The sequence below is a fragment of the Scyliorhinus torazame genome, chromosome 12 (assembly GCF_047496885.1).
Source record: "Scyliorhinus torazame isolate Kashiwa2021f chromosome 12, sScyTor2.1, whole genome shotgun sequence".
Taxonomy (NCBI): domain Eukaryota; kingdom Metazoa; phylum Chordata; class Chondrichthyes; order Carcharhiniformes; family Scyliorhinidae; genus Scyliorhinus; species Scyliorhinus torazame.
Window position 1 is genome coordinate 171,864,739 of NC_092718.1, and position 21,687 is coordinate 171,886,425.

The 21,687-nt window shown below is 47.2% G+C and overlaps 1 protein-coding gene and 1 pseudogene across 1 annotated transcript in view; both read left to right on the forward strand.

Annotated features, from left to right (window-relative positions):
- The window catches only part of LOC140387307 (protein phosphatase EYA4 pseudogene), a 42,458-nt pseudogene extending 38,785 nt beyond the window's left edge, over window positions 1–3,673 (forward strand).
- LOC140386745 (fibrinogen-like protein 1-like protein) overlaps window positions 1–21,687 on the forward strand; it is a 241,160-nt gene that overhangs the window by 105,181 nt on the left and 114,292 nt on the right. The window lies entirely within an intron of this gene.

The following is a 21,687-nucleotide window of genomic DNA, read 5'->3' on the forward strand; positions in this document are numbered from 1 at the left end:
TCATGTTCTTATGAAGGACTAGGATGCTTTTGGTGGAAGTATGCTACAGCTTTGATTTGCCACCAAAAGCATACCCAGGATTCCATCCCATAGAGCGGAGTGGTAAGAACAATGGCCAGGTTGGGTTTGATTTTAGTCTTCAGATTATTGCATGGAGCCTGCCATAGGACAAACTTGCTTTCTCAATGTATGCACAAATATTTTCATCAATAGTGGCATTCCTAGAGAGCAAACTACCAAGGTATGAAAGTTTTTCTCCAACCCTGAGACTAATCCCATCAATGGTTTGTTTGCTGCTTCATAGTGTGTATCTGGTACTGGCTGAAACAGGATATTGGAGACCAATATTTCTGGCAGCACTTGAGAATTTGTTTGCCATAGGCTGATGTCTCATCATACAGACAGCTAGGGCACAGTCATCTGAACAGAGAAACCTTCTGATTATTGCCTTTGTGACTTTGGTGAAAGCACAGTCTAGAGAAATTGAAGAGCTTTCCTAAACAGAACCAAATGCCTGCGAGCATGTCTCTGGTAGTTTCCTCAAGTATTTTAGCAAAGAAGAGATTGAAGAGTTCTTGAGCCATGGTACATCTTTATTTTACTCCTCTGGCTCCTGCAAAGGCATCAGATATATTGTCACAGGCACAAATGTGCTGTAGGCACAGAATTTTGACAAACGTTGCTCTCCAAGTTACGATGTCTGAACAAGTGCCATAGATCAGGTTGATTCAGTTAAAAACTTTAGTTTGGTCTATGATCAGCATAAATAGACCCTGATGTTGCTCTCTGCACTCTTCTTGTAGTTGTCTTGCTGCAAACTCATATTGGCTGTCCCACAGTTAGTCCTAAAACCATACTGTGATTCTGGGAGGACACCATCTATCAAGCTGTCTAGTATGTTTAATAGCATCCTTGTAAGGATTTTTCCTGAAATTGAGAGAAGACTGGTTCCTCGATAATTATTGTATATATTTTTGGATCATTTCTACTTTCAAATGTTGACCATGTTGGTATTCTTGATGTCCTGTTGAGGTTTTTCCTGATCCCAGACACTGTTGAAGACAGCTATACATTTGTTAACAAGTTCTGTAATATTGCACTTCAAATCAATTTTAATAAAATCTCCTGTATGATATGAAGATATAACAAACCATTTAAAAAAAGTTTGTGACACATGCATTAACTACAAGCAAAGCCTACTTTAATTTGAAGCATTGAAGAATTTTTAACGTGATGAAAATTAATTTTGTATTTATTCCAATAATCTGTTGCTAAATAATCTAACTTTTCTAAATAATAATGTTGGTATCTGAAATTAAATTGAGTTATATTAATCCCAAAAAGGACAGCACGGTAGCACAAGTGGAAAGCACTGTGGCTTCACAGCGCCAGGGTCCCAGGTTCGATTCCCCACTGGTCACTGTCTGTGCGGAGTCTGCGCGTTCTCCCCGTGTCTGCATGGGTTTCCTCCGGGTGCTCCGGTTTCCTACCACAGTCCAAAGATGTGCAGGTTAGGTGGATTGGCCATGATAAATTGCCCTTAGTGTCCAAAAAGGTTGGGAGGGGTTATTGGGTTACGGGGATAGGGTGGAAATGAGGGCTCAGGTGGGTCGGTACAGACTCGATGGGCCGAATGGCCTCCTTCTGCACTGTATGTTCTATGTAAATGTTGATGCTTCTCATAAAGGACCAAATTTAGACAGCTGACAAGTCCTCAGTGGATATATTGATCAGCTATTACCAAAGACCGCAATCTTGCATCTGAAGAGAGAATGGATGTTCTCGTTTCATTTTGTCCTGCAAGATATCTGTTGATTTGATAATCATATTCGATCATTTAGTTGTTACCGCAGCTATGTTATTATTCTGATTAATTGGTTAATGATCGGCAATGTCATTACTGCTTTTCAGATTATTGTTGGACAGCAAATTAATTTTTTTGGAGAGGTGAGGTGCATAAATGACGAGAGTTCTGGTTTGGGGAGTGTGGGGAAAGGTTTTGGTGTTTAGGTCTGGACAGGGTTTGAGACATAAGTAAGCCAGATTGGGGAAAGGAAGGCAACATAGGTACTTGGTACAGAATAGGATACTTTGAGAGTTTTAGATTAGCTTCAGTTTATTGGGGTGATGGATGAGAGTTTGGTTTGGAGAATATTGAAATAGTCAAATTTTGAGTTATTGAATGCATGGATGAGGCAAATGGACTGATGTAGAGGCTGGCAATATTCTGCAAATAAGTGGTTTTGTGATGGAGAGGACATGCACTAAGAAGCTCAGCCTGGGATCAAATAGGATGGTGAGGTTTTCAGCAGTCTGGTTCAGCCGAGATAGTTGCCAGGAAGCAAAATACAGTCAGTGGCATGGTTGTTCAGTTTGTAGCTATGTATGTTGTGGTGGGGCCAAAGTTTTCTGTTTTCCCATTGCTTAGTTGGGATAAAGTGCTAATCATTCTATACTGAATACAGGAGAAGCAATTTGGCAGCACAGAAAAGTTCAGGGATCAAGAGTCCAGTTCATCAGCATACATGTAGAAGTTGACCTCATGTCCATATATAATGTATCTAAAGGACAGAATGTAGATGAAGAGAAGGCGGTCAAGGGTGGATATTTGGAGGCCTCCTGAGGTGGCAGGATCGGATAAATGTTCCAGATACAGTTGGCCAGATGAGGTTGGAAACAAACAGATGTAGAACCACTCAACTGGATAATGAGAGAAAATCAACATGAACTTTTCCTGTTGCAAGCTTGATATAGTAAAGTGTTCAAACGTGGTTTAGAAAAGATAATCCATGAAGGCTCATCAGACAGCCAATCAAACAACATAAAAATAGTCTTGGAGTCAAGGATGGTGGTGTTGTAGTAAATATATGTGTGTACATTTACATTTTATGTACAAAAAAAAGAGATGCTGGTCTCATGCTTGCAGATAATTCTACAATGTCTACACAGATTTTATTTGGGACAAAGTTGGAGGATGAAGGGATAGACATTGAAAAAAAAGCAAGAATAATTAAAAGCTTTTAGATCTATATTCATTACGACGATTGGCAAAAGTGTGTTTTTAAAAAATGTGTAAAAGAAAGCTTTGTTAAAGGGTAACGGTATTCAGAAAATAAAAATGAAAAGTGAATTCTTAACTTCCATTCAGAATAGTATTGGCCAAATAAAGGACCCTCAAAGTCTGTATGTAGGAATGTAGTCAATTATTATTTAAGACTATTTAGTGACAATTCTGTAGGAATACAACCAATTAGTCACATCCCCTTTTGTATAGGTTTGGTTGGCAGTTCCAACCCGATTCAGCTTTTGCCACGATTGCCAAGCATATTACGTTACGCACAAAAAGAAAAATAAACTTGAGAACTTTGAGGATGTACCATAACATTTTAAATAAAATATGTCCTAAATTTTATGCTTTATTTTGGAAGGACAAAATTAACATTTTAAACATGTAGTTTTGAGTTGGCAAAAGACAACAGAATAAAGAAGCCTATACTCCTGGCCATAATATAGGGCATCAAAACATATAGATCGAGGATGTCAGCAACAGTTAAAATCAATGATATGAATTAACAATTATTTCATTATGCTACAGCTCACTCATTACAACCAATTGGAGTTGAATCTGAATTTCAACACCGTGTATTGTGAGCTGCAGAACAAGGAGAACTAGAATCACCGATTCAAAATAATCTAAAATATCTGAGCAAGCACAAGCAGCTGGTGCCAAATGTTTTTTGATTCATTCCCGAGACATTTTACTACATTAATGGCACTAGTAGCTGTCGATAGTGCTATCTTGCATCACAGTTCTGAACTCCAGCTTGATTTCTCAAATTTAAAAGAAACTCAATGTGAAGTCCATAAATGAACATCTTTGCTTGGCTCATTTTATTACCCATTGTCTTGCATTGGTATATTTGCCACAACAGCATGGTGCATTATACAGATCACTCCTGCAATCAATTATCTGGGGAACCCTAGCACAGCCACACCAAGGACAATTGAGAATCTCCCACTGATAAAACAAGAGTTGATCTGTCATATTTTCAGCAGCCACTCCACAGCTTCATGTCCTGCTCCCATGTTTCTTTCAAAACCCATAAGTGAGCTGTCTAATTTCCACATCTTCCCCATGCTGCTCTCTGTAATCTATGTGGCAGCTCCAGTACGGCATTGAGAAGTAAAATAAACAGTTGCACAAGCAACGGTTAAGAAAGAAGTGGGTCTGCAGCAACTCTAACCAGATTAACTAATATCAATAAGGGTTGTTCTGGGCAACAGATGGTATTGCTAAACTTCCTAAAGGATCTTCAAAATTGCAGTTGGTGTAAGTTGGAAACAGCTATGGACAAACACTTAATGCAACTGACATTCCTTTGTCTGCAACTTTAATGTGGGTATCAACCCTGTTAAAATATGCATTAAAACAGCGGGGAAGGTAGAATAAACATTTTTCTGCTTTTATCAATTTTATTATTTTAGTAACACAGGGGAATGACTCATTTCAGTCTAAATGTGCAGAAAAGTTGGGAGATTAGGGCAACTGGCTTCAATGCACTAAAGGATTATCATAAGAACATAAGAACTAGGAGCAGACCATCTGGCCCCTCGAGCCTGCTCCACCATTCAATGAGATCATGGCTGATCTTTTGTGGACTCAGCTCCACTTTCCGGCCCGAACACCATAACCCTTAATCCCTTTATTCTTCAAAAAACTATCTATCTCTATCTGAAAAACATTTAATGAAGGAGCCTCTACTGCTTCACTGGGCAAGGAATTCCATAGATTCACAACCCTTTGGGTGAAGAAGTTCCTCCTAAACTCAGTCCTAAATCTACTTCCCCTAATTTTGAGGCTATGCCCCCTAGTTCAGCTTTCACCCGCCAGTGGAAACAACCTGCCCGCATCTATCCTATCTATTCCCATCATAATCTTATATGTTTCTATAAGATCCCCCCTCATCCTTCTAAATTCCAACGAGTACAGTCCCAGTCTACTCAACCTCTCCTCGTAACCCAACCCCTTCAGCCCTGGGATTAACCTAGTGAATCTCCTCTGCACACCCTCCAGTGCCAGTACGTCCTTTCTCAAGTAAGGAGACCAAACCTGAACACAATACTCCAGGTGTGGCCTCACTAATACCTTATCCAATTGCAGCATAACCTCCCTAGTCTTAAACTCCACCCCTCTAGCAATGAAGGACAAAATTCCATTTGCCACCTTAATCACCTGTTGCTCCTGTAAACCAACTTTTTGCGACTCATGCACTAGCACACCCAGGTCTCTCTGCACAGCAGCATGTTTTAATATTTTATCATTTAAATAATAATCCCTCTTGCTGTTATTCCTACCAAAATGGATAACCTCACATTTGTCAACATTGTATTCCATCTGCCAGACCCTAGCCCATTCACTTAGCCTATCCAAATCCCTCTGCAGACTTCCAGTATTCTCTGCACTTTTTGCTTTACCACTTATCTTAGTGTTGTCTGCAAACTTGGACACATTGCCCTTGGTCCCCAACTCCAAATCATTCCATGTAAATTGTGAACAGTTGTGGGCCCAACACTGATCCCTGAGGGACACCACTAGCTACTGATTGCCAACCAGAGAAATACCCATTAATCCCCACTCTTTTCTTTCTATTAATTAACCAATCCTCTATCCATGCTACTACTTTCCACTTAATGCCATGCATCTTTATCTTATGCAGTAACCTTTTGTGTGGCATCTTGTCAAAGGCTTTCTGGAAATCCAGATATACCACATCCATTGGCTCCCCGTTATCTACCGCACTGGTAATGTCCTCAAAAAATTCCACTAAATTAGTTAGGCACAACCTGCCCTTTATGAACCCATGCTGCGTCTGCCCAATGGGACAATTTCCATCCAGATGCCTCGCTATTTCTTCCTTGATAGATTCCAGCATCTTCCCTACTACCGAAGTTAAGGTCACTGGCCTATAATTACCCGCTTTCTGCCTACCTCCTTTTTTAAACAGTGGTGTTACGTTTGCTAATTTCCAATCCGCCGGGACCACCCCAGAGTCTAGTGAATTTTGGTAAATTATCACGAGTGCATTTGCAATTTCCCTAGCCATCTCTTTTAGCACTCTGGGATGCATTCCATCAGGTCCAGGAGACTTGTCTATCTTTAGCCCCATTAGCTTGCCCATCACTACCTCCTTGGTGATAACAATCCTCTCAAGGTCCACACCTGTCATAGCCTCATTTCCATCAGTTACTGGCATGTTATTTGTGTCTTCCACTGTGAAGACCGACCCAAAAAACCTGTTCAGTTCCTCAGCCATTTCCTCATCTCCCATTATTAAATCTCCCTTCTCATCCTCTAAAGGACAAATATTTACCTTAGCCACTCTTTTTTGTTTTATATATTTGTAGAAACTTTTACTATCTTTTTATATTCTGAGCAAGTTTACTCTCATAATCTATCTATCTCATCTTTATAGCTTTTTTGGTAGCTTTCTGTTGCCCCCTAAAGATTTCCCAGTCCTCTAGTCTCCCACTGATCTTTGCTACTTTGTATGTTTTTTCCTTCAGTTTGATACTCTCCCTTATTTCCTTAGATATCCACGGTCGATTTTCCCTTTTTTTACCGTCCTTCCTTTTTGTTGGTATAAACCTTTGCTGAGCACTGTGAAAAATCACTTGGAAGGTTCTCCACTGGTCCTCAACTGTTTCACCGTAAAGTCTTTGCTCCCAGTCTACCTTAGCTAGTTCTTCTCTCATCCCATTGTAACCTCCTTTGTTTAAGCACAAAACACTAGTGTTTGATTTTAACTTCTCACCCTCCATCTGTATTTTAAATTCCACCATATTGTGATCGCTCCTTCCGAGAAGATCCCTAATTATGAGATCCTGAATCAATCCTGTCTCATCACACTGGACCGCTTGTTCCCTCGTAGATTCCATTACATACTGTTCTAGGAAACTATCGCGGATACATTCTATAAACTCCTCCTCAAGGCTGCCTTGACCGACCTGGTTAAACCAATCGACATGTAGATTAAAATCCCCCATGATAACTGCTGTACCATTTCTACATGCATCAGTTATTTCTTTGTTTATTGCCTGCCCCACCATAATGTTACTATTTGGTGGCCGATAGACTACTCCTATCAGTGACTTTTTCGCCTTACTATTCCTGATTTCCACCTTATCCTCCATAGCACCGATGTCATCCCTTACTGTTGCCCGGATGTCATCCTTAAATAACAGAGCTACACCACCTCCTTTACCATCCACTCTGTCCTTCCAAATAGTTTGATACCCTTGGATATTTAACTCCCAGTCGTGACCATCCTTTAACCGTGTTTCAGTAATGGCCACTAAATCATAGTCATTCACGATGATTTGCGCCATCAACTCATTTACCTTATTCCGAATACTACGAGCATTCAGGTAAAGTACACTTATGTTGGCTTTTTTTTACCTCTGTTCTGAATCTTAACACCTCGATCAGTAACCTCACCTAAGTTATATTTCCTCTTAACCTTTCTCCTAATTTTCCTTGTCGTTGAACCCATATCTTCATGTAACAACCTGCCGGGTCGGTTACCATTAATGTTTTCACTTCCCGTTTTATTCCTTTTAGTATTCCTGGTCCTATTCACTGAGCTCCCCTCAGTCACTGTACCTTGTACTGTCGCCCTTTTTGATTTTTGACTATGGCTTCTCTGCCTTACACTTTCCCCCTTACTGCCTTTTGTTTCTGTCCCTGTTTTACTACCTTCCAACTTCCTGCATCGGTTCCCATCCACCTGCCACATTAGTTTAAACTCTCCCCAACAGCTCTAGCAAACACCCCCCCTAGGACATCAGTTCCAGTCCTGCCCAGGTGCAGACCGTCCGGTTTGTACTGGACCCACCTCCCCCAGAACCGGTTCCAATGTCCCAGGAATTTGAATCCCTCCCTCTTGCACCATCTCTCGAGCCACGCATTCATCCTATCTATCCTGACATTCCTACTCTGACTAGCTCGTGGCACTGGTAGCAATGCTGAGATTACTACCTTTGAGGTCCTACTTTTTAGTTTAACTCCTAACTCCCTAAATTCAGCTTGTAGGACCTTGTCCCGTTTTTTACCTATATCGTTGGTGCCTATGTGCACCACGACAGCTGGCTGTTCACCCTCCCCCCCCCCCAGAATGTCTTGCAACCGCTCCGAGACATCCTTGACCCTTGCACCAGGGAGGCAACATACCATCCTGGAGTCTCGATTGCGTCCGCAGAACCGCCTGTCTATTCCCCTTACAATTGAGTCCCCTATCACTATAGCCCTGCCATTCTTCTTCCTGCCCAGCTGCGCAGCAGAGCCAGCCATGGTGCCATGAACCTGGCTACTGCTGCCTTCCCCTGGTGAGCCATCTCCCTCAACAGTATCCAAAGCGGTATATCTGTTTTGCAGGGAGACGACCACAGAGGACACCTGCACTGCCTTCCTACTCTTGTTCTGTCTTTTGGTCACCCATTTTCTATCTCAATCAGTACCTTTCACTTGCGGTGTGACCAACTCGCTAAACGTGCTATCCACAACGTCCTCAGCATCGCGGATGCTCCAAAGTGAGTCCATCCGCAGCTCCAGAGCCGTCAAGCGGTCTAACAGGAGCTGCAACTGGACACACTTCTTTCACGTGAAGGAGCCAGGGACAGTGGACGTGTCCCTGAGCTCCCACATCGCACACGAGGAGCATGACATGGGTCTGAGATCTCCTGCCATGTCTTAAACCTTCGGTTAACTTCAACAATTACAATTTACCCCCAAAAATTAAATAAATACATAAACAATGAAGAAAAAAATATCAATATACCAATGAAAAGAAAAAGAAAACAGAAACACTACTTACCAGTCACTGACCTCGAGCCTTCCTCTTGATCTTCACAGCGGTTGTTTTTTTTGGTTAGAGGAGGGGGTAGGGAGGGAAACAATGAAGAAGTGTTTCGGGTTTAAGTGTCACTTGACAACAGCTCCTCCAACTACCTTCAAATTAGGGTGACCACGACGGAGGTATGCAAATTTCCCTTGCAACACCAATCAGCAGCTCCGCTCTACTGCCCTCTGCTGGATCATGGACTGGTTACAGCAGATAAGGTCATTCAGCTCTTCATGCTCCTGCTGGCATTCTGCAAGGGCAATTCAGCTTGTCCCACTCTCTCTCCTTTCCTCAGAACCCTGCATATTTTCTCTTCAGATAATTTATGTTATTTATGAAAGCCACAATTAAATCTCCCTGCATAAAACTTGTGGGCAGCATATTCCAGATGCTACTCAATTTGTTACATAAAAATTTTCTTCTTCGTGTAATCTTTGATAATGTGATTTATATTTTGAAATTTAGTTTGAAATCGGCGAGGCCAGTATAAAAACCTTTAACTGAACAAAAAAAAAGTATGCTAAATCCTGGAAACCTGTGAAATAGAAAATGTTGGAAACACTCAGGCAGAGCATCTTTGGTTTATTAATTTAATGCCTGTGATCTTCACTGGCTAGGCTAAATGGGAACAAGTGAGGACAAGCAGCATAATCTTAAATTGTATTGCCTTGAGTTCAGATGATTGGCAGTTGATTTAATTTAAAATGTTTTCAGGCAATTTCGAGTAATACAGGCCCAGGACATGATCGTGTCGGAAAGAGAAGATGAACATACGAATTAGGAGCAGAGTTGGCCAGCCGGCCCCTAGATTCTGCTCCACCATTTAATGAGATCATGACTGACCTGATTGTAATCTGAACTCCATTATCCCACCTGTCCCCCATAACCTTCCACCCCCTTAATTATTAAGATTCTATCCATCTCTGCTTTGAAAATATTTAAAGATTCTGGGCACGCTCGTCCGGATTCTTTACACTCTTGCTCAAGCAAACCGAGCAGGTAAATAGCAGGAGAGGCTAAAAACAAAATCCATGCCAGGCGGTGAATAGTTCTCTTTCCAACGCTGTCATGTCCTGGGCCTGTATTACTCTAAATGCCCTTAAATAATTTTAAAGATGTAAATTAAATCAGCTGTCAATCATCTAAACGCAAGGCAATACAATTTAAGATTATGCTGCTTGTCCTCACTATGGGAGTAACCGACTTGCTTCCATAGGCAAAAACGGTATCGTGTCGTAGCGTGGCGAGAAACCAATTATCACCACTTAAGCCCCGGAGAGCCACGCCTTATCCAACAGCCTCCCGTCATTCAGCGGCCTCCCTAGTAAGTGCCCACGCTGGCATCGATTAGTACTCCTTTTGAAAAACGTCAAACTGGCAAAAAGGCTTCTGTGAGGAGTAGCCATCTTTGCTCACAGGCAAAGAGCCCGGGGGCTCTGGGCTTGCTGCCCCTGTGCTTGGCAGGGGAGGGGACCCTCCGCAGGGGTGGGCCGCCATGCGAGGGGCAACCGCTCGCTGCTCAGCCATGCCAACCACTGGGTTGAGTGTACCCTTTCAGGGGGCAACCTTGGCCCTGCCCATTAGCCCCAGTGACTACCCATAACCCCCATCGGCTGCCGAGGCCTCATGTTGTGCAGCTGAAGGCTATAGCTTCTGGGGAATTGGCAATCGTGGTTAAGTTAATACTTCACACAACAAAATGGATTCCGGTGGGCGGGCCACATAGCACGTGGGAGTCATTGCCTATCATCCCAATCAGACCCCAATGCCTGGACAGTGTACGTGAACACTGCAGGAGGCAACACCACACATGCAGCAGCCAACATCTGAACACCCAGGGGTTGGGACACAGCTCCGGGGACATGTCCATGGCCGGAGGGTAGGTGAGTGCCACGGATAGTAGGCGAGGGGACCAGCGCCCGATCCGGTTAACGTTGTGAGCGGGTGTCCAGGATACAGGGTCCGGTGAGGGGAACCAATTGTGGCCGGATGTGCATGTGCAGGGCATTTTGGGCGGGGAGGTGGATCAGTGGGAGATAGGAGGGTCCTGGGGTGGGAGCCACCACTGCTTGTCAGTCTAACACCCGCTCCTAATGTCGTACAGATATTGAACACTATGGCAGGGATGTTGGACGCAGAGGTTGCCCTGGTGGTGCTGGCCAGGCACTGGAGAAGGGGCAGCAGCGCCATCTGCAGATGCTCAAGGCAGCGGTCCATGTACCGGTGCCCACCCCACACCCTGAAGACCTGGTCGCCCAGTGTGGTGATATGCCTGTAGACAATATTTTATCTGGTTGGTGGTGCCACCTCCAACCAGCAGGTGGCAGTACAGATCTACCATGTGGTCTTGAGGCATTGGTCATGTGACATTGGACTATGGTCAAAAGCATACACGAGGGCAGTTCCAGGAGAGTCTAATGTAATTTGATGATGACTTGGTCTGTATTGCATTCTGATTGTTACCTTACCACGTGTACATCAATAAAACATCAGCCTAGTTAAGTCACCACCAACTGCAGAGACAAGATCACAGAACACAACACCCATCAGGCTAGGGAGGGACCCAGAGGGGGAGTCCCATGATGGCACAGGGTGGAAAGGCACCGCTGGTCATTCGAACAAATGACGGACAGCGCGTGCCGCAGGAGGTTCCGCCTCAACAAGGAGACAGTGTGACACCTGTGCCGTGTCCTCGTGGACTTGGCACCATGTAGAGGAGGAGGACACCCGCTCCCGGTGGCCGTCAAGGTTACTGCAGCTCTGAACTTTTACTCCACAGCATCATTCCAGTGCTCGAGCGGGACCTGTGGGGTATTTCACAGGCCACAGGTGCATCCGGCAGGTCACGAATGCCCTGTATGCCCAGGCGGAAGACTACATCAGCTTTGACATGGACCAGACTCAGCAAGATGTCCGTGCAGCAGGTTTGTCCGCCACTGCCGGGATGCCCCAGGTCCAGGAGATAATAGATGCCACGCATATCTCTCTGTGCTCACTGGGCCACCTGGGGGATGCCCTATGTTAACAGAAAGAATTTCAACTCCCTTAACGTACAGCTCGTGTGCGAGCACCAGGTGAAGATAATGTACGTGTGCACACACTTCCCGGGGAGTGTGCAAGACGGCTACATACTGGGACATTTGGTCATCCCTGCCCTCTTCGAGGAGCACTCCAGGATGGACGGCTGGCTCTTGGGGGATAAGGGATATCCATTGAGGACCTGACTAATGACGCCTGTACGGAGGCCGGAGACCGAAGCGGAGACCCGGTACAACGAGCCGCATGCAGCCACCCGGACTATCATTGAGCGGTGCATCGGACTCCTCAAAATCTGCTCCGGTGGTGCACTACAGTACACAGCCCAGAGATTCGCCTGCTTTGTAATGGTCTGCTGTGTCCTCCACAACCTTGCACAGCAGTGGGACGATGAGCTGAACATGTGACCACCTCCTAGGTGAAAGCGTAGGGAGACGAGAACAAAGATGATGAGGAGAAGCCGGTCCAGCAGGGGCTGGAGGACGAGGCCGGGTAGGAACCCAAGGCCCAGCTGGAGGCTGTAGGACAGGCAGCAGCGGTGAGTTTCCGGCAAACCTGGAGGACCAGGGACGCCCTCATACCTGTCAGCTTCACTTATGTTGTGGCCTCGTCTGCAGGAGAATGGACATGTGGTCAGGAGGAGAATGGACATGTGGTCAGGAGGAGAATGGACATGTGGTCAGTGGGAGGGATAGGTCAGTCAGTCAGTAAGGCAATCAGTACTCACATTTGATAGGTCCTCCGGGTGGAGCCCTGTGGTTCATCACATCTGCGGCATCCGCCAGCCTCTAGGTGGGTGACCGCCCTATCCTCAGCCACCCTGTTCACTTCCAAGGCCCACTCCTTGGAGGTGAGGATTCTCAAGTACAGCACACCAATGCCAGTCTGGGCCCTCTCCTGCTGATTATGGGAGAGCTTTACCTGAGGAGACAGAGAGAGGGCATTGTTAGCCATATGCATGGTTCACAGTTGGGGGGGGGTGGGGGGGGATGTGGAGGGAGGGTTGGGTTCTGAGGGGTTGAAGGGGTGGGTGGAGGGACGGTTGAAGGGGGAGAGGAGGGGGTCGCCTTGGGGGGGGGGGGGGGGGGGGGGCGGCGTTGGTGTCTACTCACTTGTGTTGCCCGGTGTAGGTCATTGACTTTCTTCCGGCACTGGAGGCCAGTCCTCTTGGTGACACTCCCCGAGTGGATTGCTGCCACCACCTCGTCCCAGGCAGCACTGGCTGCTTTGTGGCTCACCCTCCTGGACCCCCTGGGGAACAGGACATCCCTCCTGGCCTCCCCCGCTTCCAGGAGCTTCCCCAGGTCAGTGTCCCCGAATCTTGGGGCTGGTCTCCTTGGCGCCATTGTTGTGAGCTGGCCTGGTTGGCTGAGCAAGTGCAGCTTTAATGCTGCTCGACCTTGTTAGTGGGAGGGGTGGGGCTGGCGAGCGAATCAGCTGGCGAGCCATCATTTGCAGCGAGAAGCCCGTGAGGCCTCGTTGAGTGGACCAATTAATATTGAATTGCATTGCTGGCCTCGCTGGGTCGATCATCGGGAAGCTCGCGGCAATTCCCGCTCGCTAGCACACTTCAAAATGTTTCCGAAGAATCGCGCCCTCGGCTTCCACCACCTTTTAGAGAGAGTTCTAGAGACGCACAAACCTCTGACGTAAGAATTTTCATCTCGGGTCACCCTTTATTTTAATTTTTTTTTTTTAAATTTAGTGTACCCAATTCATTTTTTCCAATTAAGGGGCAATTTAGCGTGGCCAATCCACCTACCCTGCACATTTTTGGGTTGTGGGGGCGAAACCCACGCAAACACGGGAAGAATGTGCAAACTCCACACAGACAGTGACCCAGAGGCGGGAACGAACCTGGGACCTCGGCGCCGTGAGGCAGCAGGGCTAACCATTGCACCACCATGCTGCCCCATCCCTTATTTTTAAACAGTAACCCCTAATACTAGATTCTCCCACAAGAATAAACATCCTCTCCAGATCCAACATATCAAGACCCTGTCAGGTTTTATTTGTTTCAATCAAATTGTCTCTTACTCTTCTAAACTCCAATTCTAGCCTGTCAACCTTTTCCTTGTAAGACAATCTGCCCATTCCAGGTATTCATCTAGTAAATCTTCTCTAAACTACAACCAACACATTTGCAGTCTTCCTCAAATAAGGAAAACAACACAGTACTCCACGGGATCCATTTGGTTACAGTTGAGAAGCAAGAAAGGTGAGATCATAACACTGGAGTGTTTCCTCGGCCTCCAAATAGTGAGTCAGGGAGAAAGAGGAAATCTGCAGGAAAATCATAGAGATGTGCAAAAACTATATTTGGCTATATTAAGAGTCTTTAATGCTAACTGGAATAATGTTGGAGTAATAAGAAAGAAGGGAAGGATTTTTAAAAAAAAAGTGTTCATGACAACTTCCCTAACCAGCATGATCGTGGTCCATCGAGGAAGGAGTCATTGGCGGATCCGATGCTAGGGAATGAGGTGGGCAAGTGTTTGGGGACTCTTGGGCAAGAGTAATCATCGTATCACAAGGCTTAGATTTGTAATAGAGAAGAGCAAGAAACAACCTAGAGTAGAACATCTAAACTGGAAGAAAGCTAACTTCAATGGGACGACAGGGGATGGGTCAAGGCAAAATCGAACCAAAAACTGATATGAAAAACTGTAACAGAACGGGTGATCTTCAAGGAGATGATGATTCAGGCGCGGGCTAGATATATTTCAAAAGGGACAAAGATAGGGGAATCCTTGCATGAAAAGGTTGCTAGAGAATACAATTAAACAAAAAAAATGGTCTATGATGCATGTCAGGTGAATTCTTCAAGTGTAAAGCAGGCCAAATACAATATTGAGAGGGGAAGAGAGGAGAAAATTAAGATTGGCAAAGAGAGATTATGTGATTAGAATAACAATCAATGATTTCAAATGGGGAATTGGATGGACAAGGAGGAAATAAGTTTGCTACCATGGAGAACAAAATGGCAGTGTTTGGGATGCTTTACAGAGCACTGACTCATTAGGCGAAAGTCAATTTCTGTACCGTAATTACTCCACAAGAACAAGAGAGCATAAACTTAAAATTAGGGCAACATTATCAAAGTGAAACCAGGAAACATTTATTTCCAAACAGGTAGTGAAAATCTGGTACTCACAAATTAGCTGTGAATATGGCTTCAAATTAAATTTTAAAGACTGAGATTAACAGACTTTTGTTAGCCAAAGTAATTCAGAGATATGGAGCGAAGGTAGGTAGATGGAGTTGGGATACGGATCTCACAATAGCAGACAAGGGGCAGCACGGTAGCACAGTGGGTAGCACTGTTGCTTCATAGCTCCAGGGTCCCAGGTTTGATTCCCGTCTTGGGTCACTGTCTGTGTGGAGTCTGCACGTTCTCCTTGTGTCTGCGTGTGTTTCCTCCTGGTGTTCCGGTTTCCTCCCACAAGTCCGGAAGACGTGCTGTTAGGTAATTTGAACATTCTGAATTCTCCCTCTGTGATCTCAAGCAGGCGCTGGAATGTGGCAACCAGGGTTTTTTCACAGTAACTTCATTGAAGTGTAAATGTAAGCCTACTTGTGACACTTGAGAGAAATGGGGCGGTCTGCAGGTGAGACTGAAGCAACGGGGTTTCAAGGCTTCTTTCCCCAGCACACTCCTGGCAAACGTACAAGTGATCAAAAACAAGCTGGATGAACTTAACGCTAGACATACCTCTCAGAGGGAAGTAAGAGACTGCTGTGACATGGCTCCACCCCCCCCCCCCCGCCTCACCGGTCTGTGCCATACAACCTGAAGGCTTCTCAATCCATCAGGCGGACTGCACCGCGTCATCAGGCAAGTGGGAGGGGTTTGCCTCATCATCAACTCCTCCTGGTACTTGGATGTGGCGACCCTGGCGACCGTCTGCTCCCCGGATCTGGACTACCTGACCGTGAAGTGCCGTCCGTACCATCTTCCACATGAGTTCACTTCAGCCATTATCACAGCGGTCTACATCACACCCTAGGCAGAAGTGAGGAAGGCGCTGGACGAACGGTACAGTTATAAACAACTATGAAACAGAACACCCGGAGGCCTTGTTCATCGTGGGACTTCAACAAGGCCAACCTCAAGAGGGTACCACCAAAATTCCACCAGCGCATCTCCTGTCCCACCAGGGGCGACAACACTCTTGACCACTGTCATAATAGACACCAGTATATCATGGTGCAGACACACACTTATGGGCACACAGTGGGACCAATCAACATACACAACACCGCAGCCATTCACCAGTGAGAGCACACACACTATAAAGACAGGGGACATCAGAGTTCCCGCTGATTCGAGGAGCAGCTAGCTAGGAGCACAGAGCTCACAACCTGCAACACAGACATTCACCATGTTCTGAGTGCATCAACTGGTTAGGACAAGTCAAAGGTCTTTAGTTAAAGCTGGTATCGTATTTACCCACAATTCAAGTATATTTAAATAGTTAACCTTTCCATAAAATAGTGTTGCAGTACTTCAAGTGTTGGTGACCTGTATGTGATCCAGAACACCCAACACATCATGATACCAGGAGTGGTTGCATACTAGCCCTTCTTAGACCTACCTGCAAGTGATCTGCCTTCCGCCAGCATTCCGTCATTCTGCAACATGGACAACATCAGCCCACCGCCGCCGCTCCGCATCGCTGGCAACCTCGGGGCCAACTGGAAGATTTTCAAACAGCGCTTCCAGCTCTACCTCGAAGCCACAGACAGGGAGGGCGCCTCGGACACCAGACAGATTGCTCTTCTCCTCTCCACGGCCGGGGACCATGCCATCCATATTTTCAACTCTCTCACCTTTGCCGATGACGAAGACAAGACGAAGTTCAAGACGGTTCTCCTCAAATTTGACACTCACTGCAGCGTAGAGGTGAATGGAAGTTTTGAACGCTACGTGTTCCAGCAGCGTTTGCAGGGTAAGGACGAACCTTTCCAATCCTTTTTAATGCACCTCCGCATCCTTGCGCAATCTTGCAGCTACGGGCCCACCTCCGACTCCATGATACACGACCAGATCGTTTTCGGTGTTCAGTCGGACCCCCTACGTCAGCAGCTCCTCAAAGTAAAGCAACTCACCCTAGCGACCGCCATCGAGACCTGTGTCCTACATGAAAATGCCACCAGTTGGTACTCCCATATACAAGCGGCTGAAATGGCACGGCAAGGTCCCCACGAGGCGGAATGGGTCCAAGTGATTGAACACCTCCAGGGCCTCAGCCTGAATGAGGGTGGCCATTTCGCGTGCTTTTCGTGGACTCCCGCGCATGTACGCACCAAACGAAGGGACGGCGACATGGAGGAACGTAATGTGCAGGCGCGCACCACGCAGGATCGCACCGTGCATGCGCGGTGGCGCAGTGAATGTGCTGACGTCACGACGTGCGACAATTGTGGCTCCGCCCATTTAAAGCGGCAATGCCCCGCAAAATCTCGACAATGCCTACGATGTGGAAGACCTGGCCACTATGCTGCCTGCTGTCGAGCAGCTCAGCCTTCCAATTCATATCGCTTCAGCCAGCCTCGCAGGAATGTTCGGGCAATTCAACCCACGGTCACAGAGTCCGATTCTGACCTCCCACACAGCAGTGACACCGAGGACCCGAAGGCGCCTTTTCGAGTCGGTGTCGTAATGAAAAACAGGCTGTCCCCGAAGCAAAGACACCAGCCGCTGTCGATCCAGACGATGAGTGGTGTGCCACCCTGACGGTCAACCGGTCCCAAATACGATTCCGCCTGGACACTGGTGCCTCCGCCAATCTCATGGCATGGTCTGCTTTCCAAAGCCTCCGTGTCAAACCAACTATTCTCCCATCGGTCTGCCAGCTATTGGACTACAATGGCAACATCATTCCTGCTACCGGCACATGCCAACTCGAAGTGATGCACAAGTCACGAAAAGCCATTCCTTTCGAGATTGTGAGCTCCTCGAAGGACTGTCTGCTTGGCGCACAGGCGTGCAAATTGCTAAACCTCGTTCAAAGAGTTCACTCTCTCTCTCCTGATGAAACGTCTGCCTTCCAGGATGCTGACTTCAGGGCGCAACTCAACGCCATCATCGACCAGCACCGCAACGTCTTCGAAGGCATGGGCACGCTCCCATATACGTACAAGATCATACTCAAACAGAACGCCACGCCTGTGGTGCATGCACCTCGCAGAGTCCCCGAGCTCAGAATCTGCATTGATCCAAAGGATCTGAATCGCAACATAATAAGGGAGCATTACCCAATCCCCAAGCGCGAAGAGATCACACGCGAGAAGGCTCGGGCCAAGCTCTTCACCAAACTTGACTCCCTGAAAGGATTCTGGCAAATTCAACTAGACAGATCCAGCAGGTAACTGTGTATCTTTAACACCCCTTTTGGCAGATATTGTTACAACAGGATGCCGTTTGGGATCATATCGGCGTCAGACGTATTCCACAGGATCATGGAACAAATGATGGAAGGCATTGAAGGTGTTCACGTCTATGTTGACGACATAATCATTTGGTCCATCACCCTGCAGGAGCATATCAGTCGCCTCCAGCGCGTGTTCAAACGCATACGGGAGCAGGGCCTACGCCTCAACAGAGCCAAATGCTCCTTCGGCCAGACGGAACTCAAGTTCCTAGGGGACCACATCTCCCAGTTGGGTTTGCAGCCGGATGCGGACAAGGTGGCTGCCATCACAGCCATGAAAAAGCCAGAGGACAAGAAGGCGGTCCTCCGATTTCTGGGCATGGTCAACTTCCTAGGGAAGTTCATCCCTAACCTCGACTCTCATACCACAGCTCTCAGGAACCTGGTCAGGAAGACGACAGACTGCCAATGGCTCCCTGCCCACGAGCGCTAATGGAGAGAACTTAAAACCAAACTTACCACGGCCCTGGTATTGGCCTTTTTTGATCCAGCGAAAGAGACAAAAAGTTTGACCGATGCCAGCCAATCTGGCATTGGGGCAGTGCTCCTGCAATGCGATGAGGCCTCATCATGGGCCCCCGTTGCATTTACGTCACGCGCCATGACCCCCACGGAACAGTGCTACGCGCAGATAGAAAAGGAGTGCCTGGGCCTGTTGACCGGTGTCGTCAAATTTCATGATTATGTGTACGGCCTTCCCCAATTCATCGTCGAGACTGACCATCGCCTGCTGGTCAATATAATACAAAAAGACTTGAACGACATGACGCCTCGCCTCCAGCGCATTCTGCTCAAACTCCGGCGATACGACTTTCAGCTCGTATACACCCCGGGCAAAGACCTGATCATAGCTGACGCTCTGTCCAGGGCAGTCAACACCCAGTGTAACCCAGCGGGATTCGTCTGCCAGGTTGACGCCCATGTGGCCTTTGTGGCCTCCAATCTACCGGCCACGGTTGAACGCCTCGTCCAAATTCGCCGTGAGACTGCAGCTGACATCCCTGCTACAGCGTGTCATGCCCCACCTAACAGACGGGTGGCTCAAGGGCCAATGCCCGCAGTTCTACAACATCTGGGACGATCTGGCGGTAGTCGATGGTGTCCTCCTGAAGCTGGACCGCATTGTTATCCCGCACAGCATGCGCCAGCTCGTCTTGGAACAGCTACACGAGGGCCATCTTGGCGTGGAGAAGTGCTGCCGACGGGCCCGAGAGGCAGTGTACTGGCCCGGTATCAATGACGACATCGCCAACACAGTGCTCAACTGCCCCACCTGACAGCGGTTCCAGCCGGCCCAACCTACAGCCCCATGAGTTGGTCACGTCCCCTTGGTCCAAGGTCGGCATCAACCTGTTCCACGCGCTGGGCAGGGACTATGTTCTGATTGTAGACTATTTTTCAAACTACCCGGAGGTGGTACGTTTGCACGACATCACATCGTCTGCAGTCATCCGTGCCTGTAAGGACACATTTGCTTGTCACGGCATCCCACTCACTGTGATGTCGGACAATGGCCCCTGCTTCGCAAGCCAGGAATGGTCCAACTTTGCCAGAGGTCCAACTTTGTGCATGTGACATCCAGTCCCCTGTACCCCCAATCCAATGGCAAAGCGGAGAAGGGCGTCCACGTTGTCAAACGGCTCCTCTGCAAGGCTGCCGATGCGGGATCAGACTTCTACCTCGCCCTGTTGGCCTATCGCTCGGCCCCACTGTCCACTGGCCTGTCGCCAGCCCAGCTGCTCATGGGTTGCACCCCGAGGACGATGGTGCCGTCCATTCACGTCCCAGACCTCGACCACGTTCCGGTCCTTCAATGAATGCAACTGTCTCGTGCACAGCACAAGGCGGCTCATGACACCTGTACAGCTGATCTCCCTGCTCTGGCTGCAGATGACAATGTCCGCATCCATCTTCCGGATGGTGGCTGGTCTGCATCTGCTGTGGTTCTTTGGCAGGTGGCTCCCCGCTCGTTCCTGGTTCGTCTACCGGATGGTTCCATTCTGCGCCATAATCGGCGTGCCCTTCATCTCGTTCCGCGCTCGCTACGTGATCCTCCGCCAGTGCCACGCCCGCCTGTAGTCCCTGAGCTGACTATGCAGAGATTCCGGTTACTCTGCATCCTCCTCACTCTGACGAAGTCCAGCCCGCTCCTTAGCTGGTGGCTCCTGACCCACCCTTGAGGCAGTCAACCAGAATTCGCAGTAATGGACTCTCTGGTCTGTTCTGTTCTTCCGTTTAATCGTTCAAGTGGTTTGTATATCGTGTTCATCTCGTTATTTGTGTGACACACTGTTTTTTTCTGCACCAGGCACCTTCCCATGTAAATAGCTTAGTTTTATGTACATAGTCCTGTAAATATTTCGCATACACGTAGTCAGGAACATTCACCACACACTATTTATTGTCACGCAGGCACATTTTTTCATATAAAAGGGGGGGATGTCATAATATACACCAGTATATCATGGTACAGACACACACTGATGGACACACAGTGGGACCAATCAACATACACAACACCGCAGCCAATCACCAGTGAGAGCACATGCACTATAAAGACAGGGGACATCAGAGTTCCCGCTGATTCGAGTAGCAGCCAGCTACAGAGCTCACAACCTGCAACACAGACATTCACCATGTTCTGAGTGCATCAACTGGTTAGGACAAGGCAAAGGTCTTTAGTTAAAGCTGGTATCGTATTTACCCACAGTTTAAGTATGTTTAAATAGTTAACCTTTTAACAAAATAGTGTTGCACTACTTCAAGTGTTGGTGACCTGTATGTGATCCAGAACACCCAACACATCAACCACTGCTACTCAAAAATCAAGGACACCTACCATTCCATCCCCTGACCGCACTTCGGAAAATCAGGCCATAAGACATTGCTCCTTCCACAGGCATACAAGCAAAAACTCAAGCCGGAGAATCCAGCTAAGAAGGTTGTGCAGTGCTCGTCCGAGGAAACAGAAGAGCTCCTATGTGACTGTTTAGAGACAGTGGACTGGTGAAGCACAATCAATTTGGCTGGAGACGAAGTTGAATTCAAACTGAGGCTTTATTGGTCTCTGAAGTGTGGCCTCCTCCAGCAGCTGACGAAATGGCTGCGAGCTGAAGGCCACGCATATTTATACCCCGGCTCCTGGGCGGAGCTAGCATGCAGGGGCCCAGGTGAACCTGTAGTGCAGGTTCTACCGTACAACCCTTAATATAGGAACACAGTGATTTACCACATTCACCCCCTGTTAAAATTGAGTCTGGCGAGGGTGATGGATAACTATATACAATTCACAATCTTTAATATTTACAGAACAGTGAAAA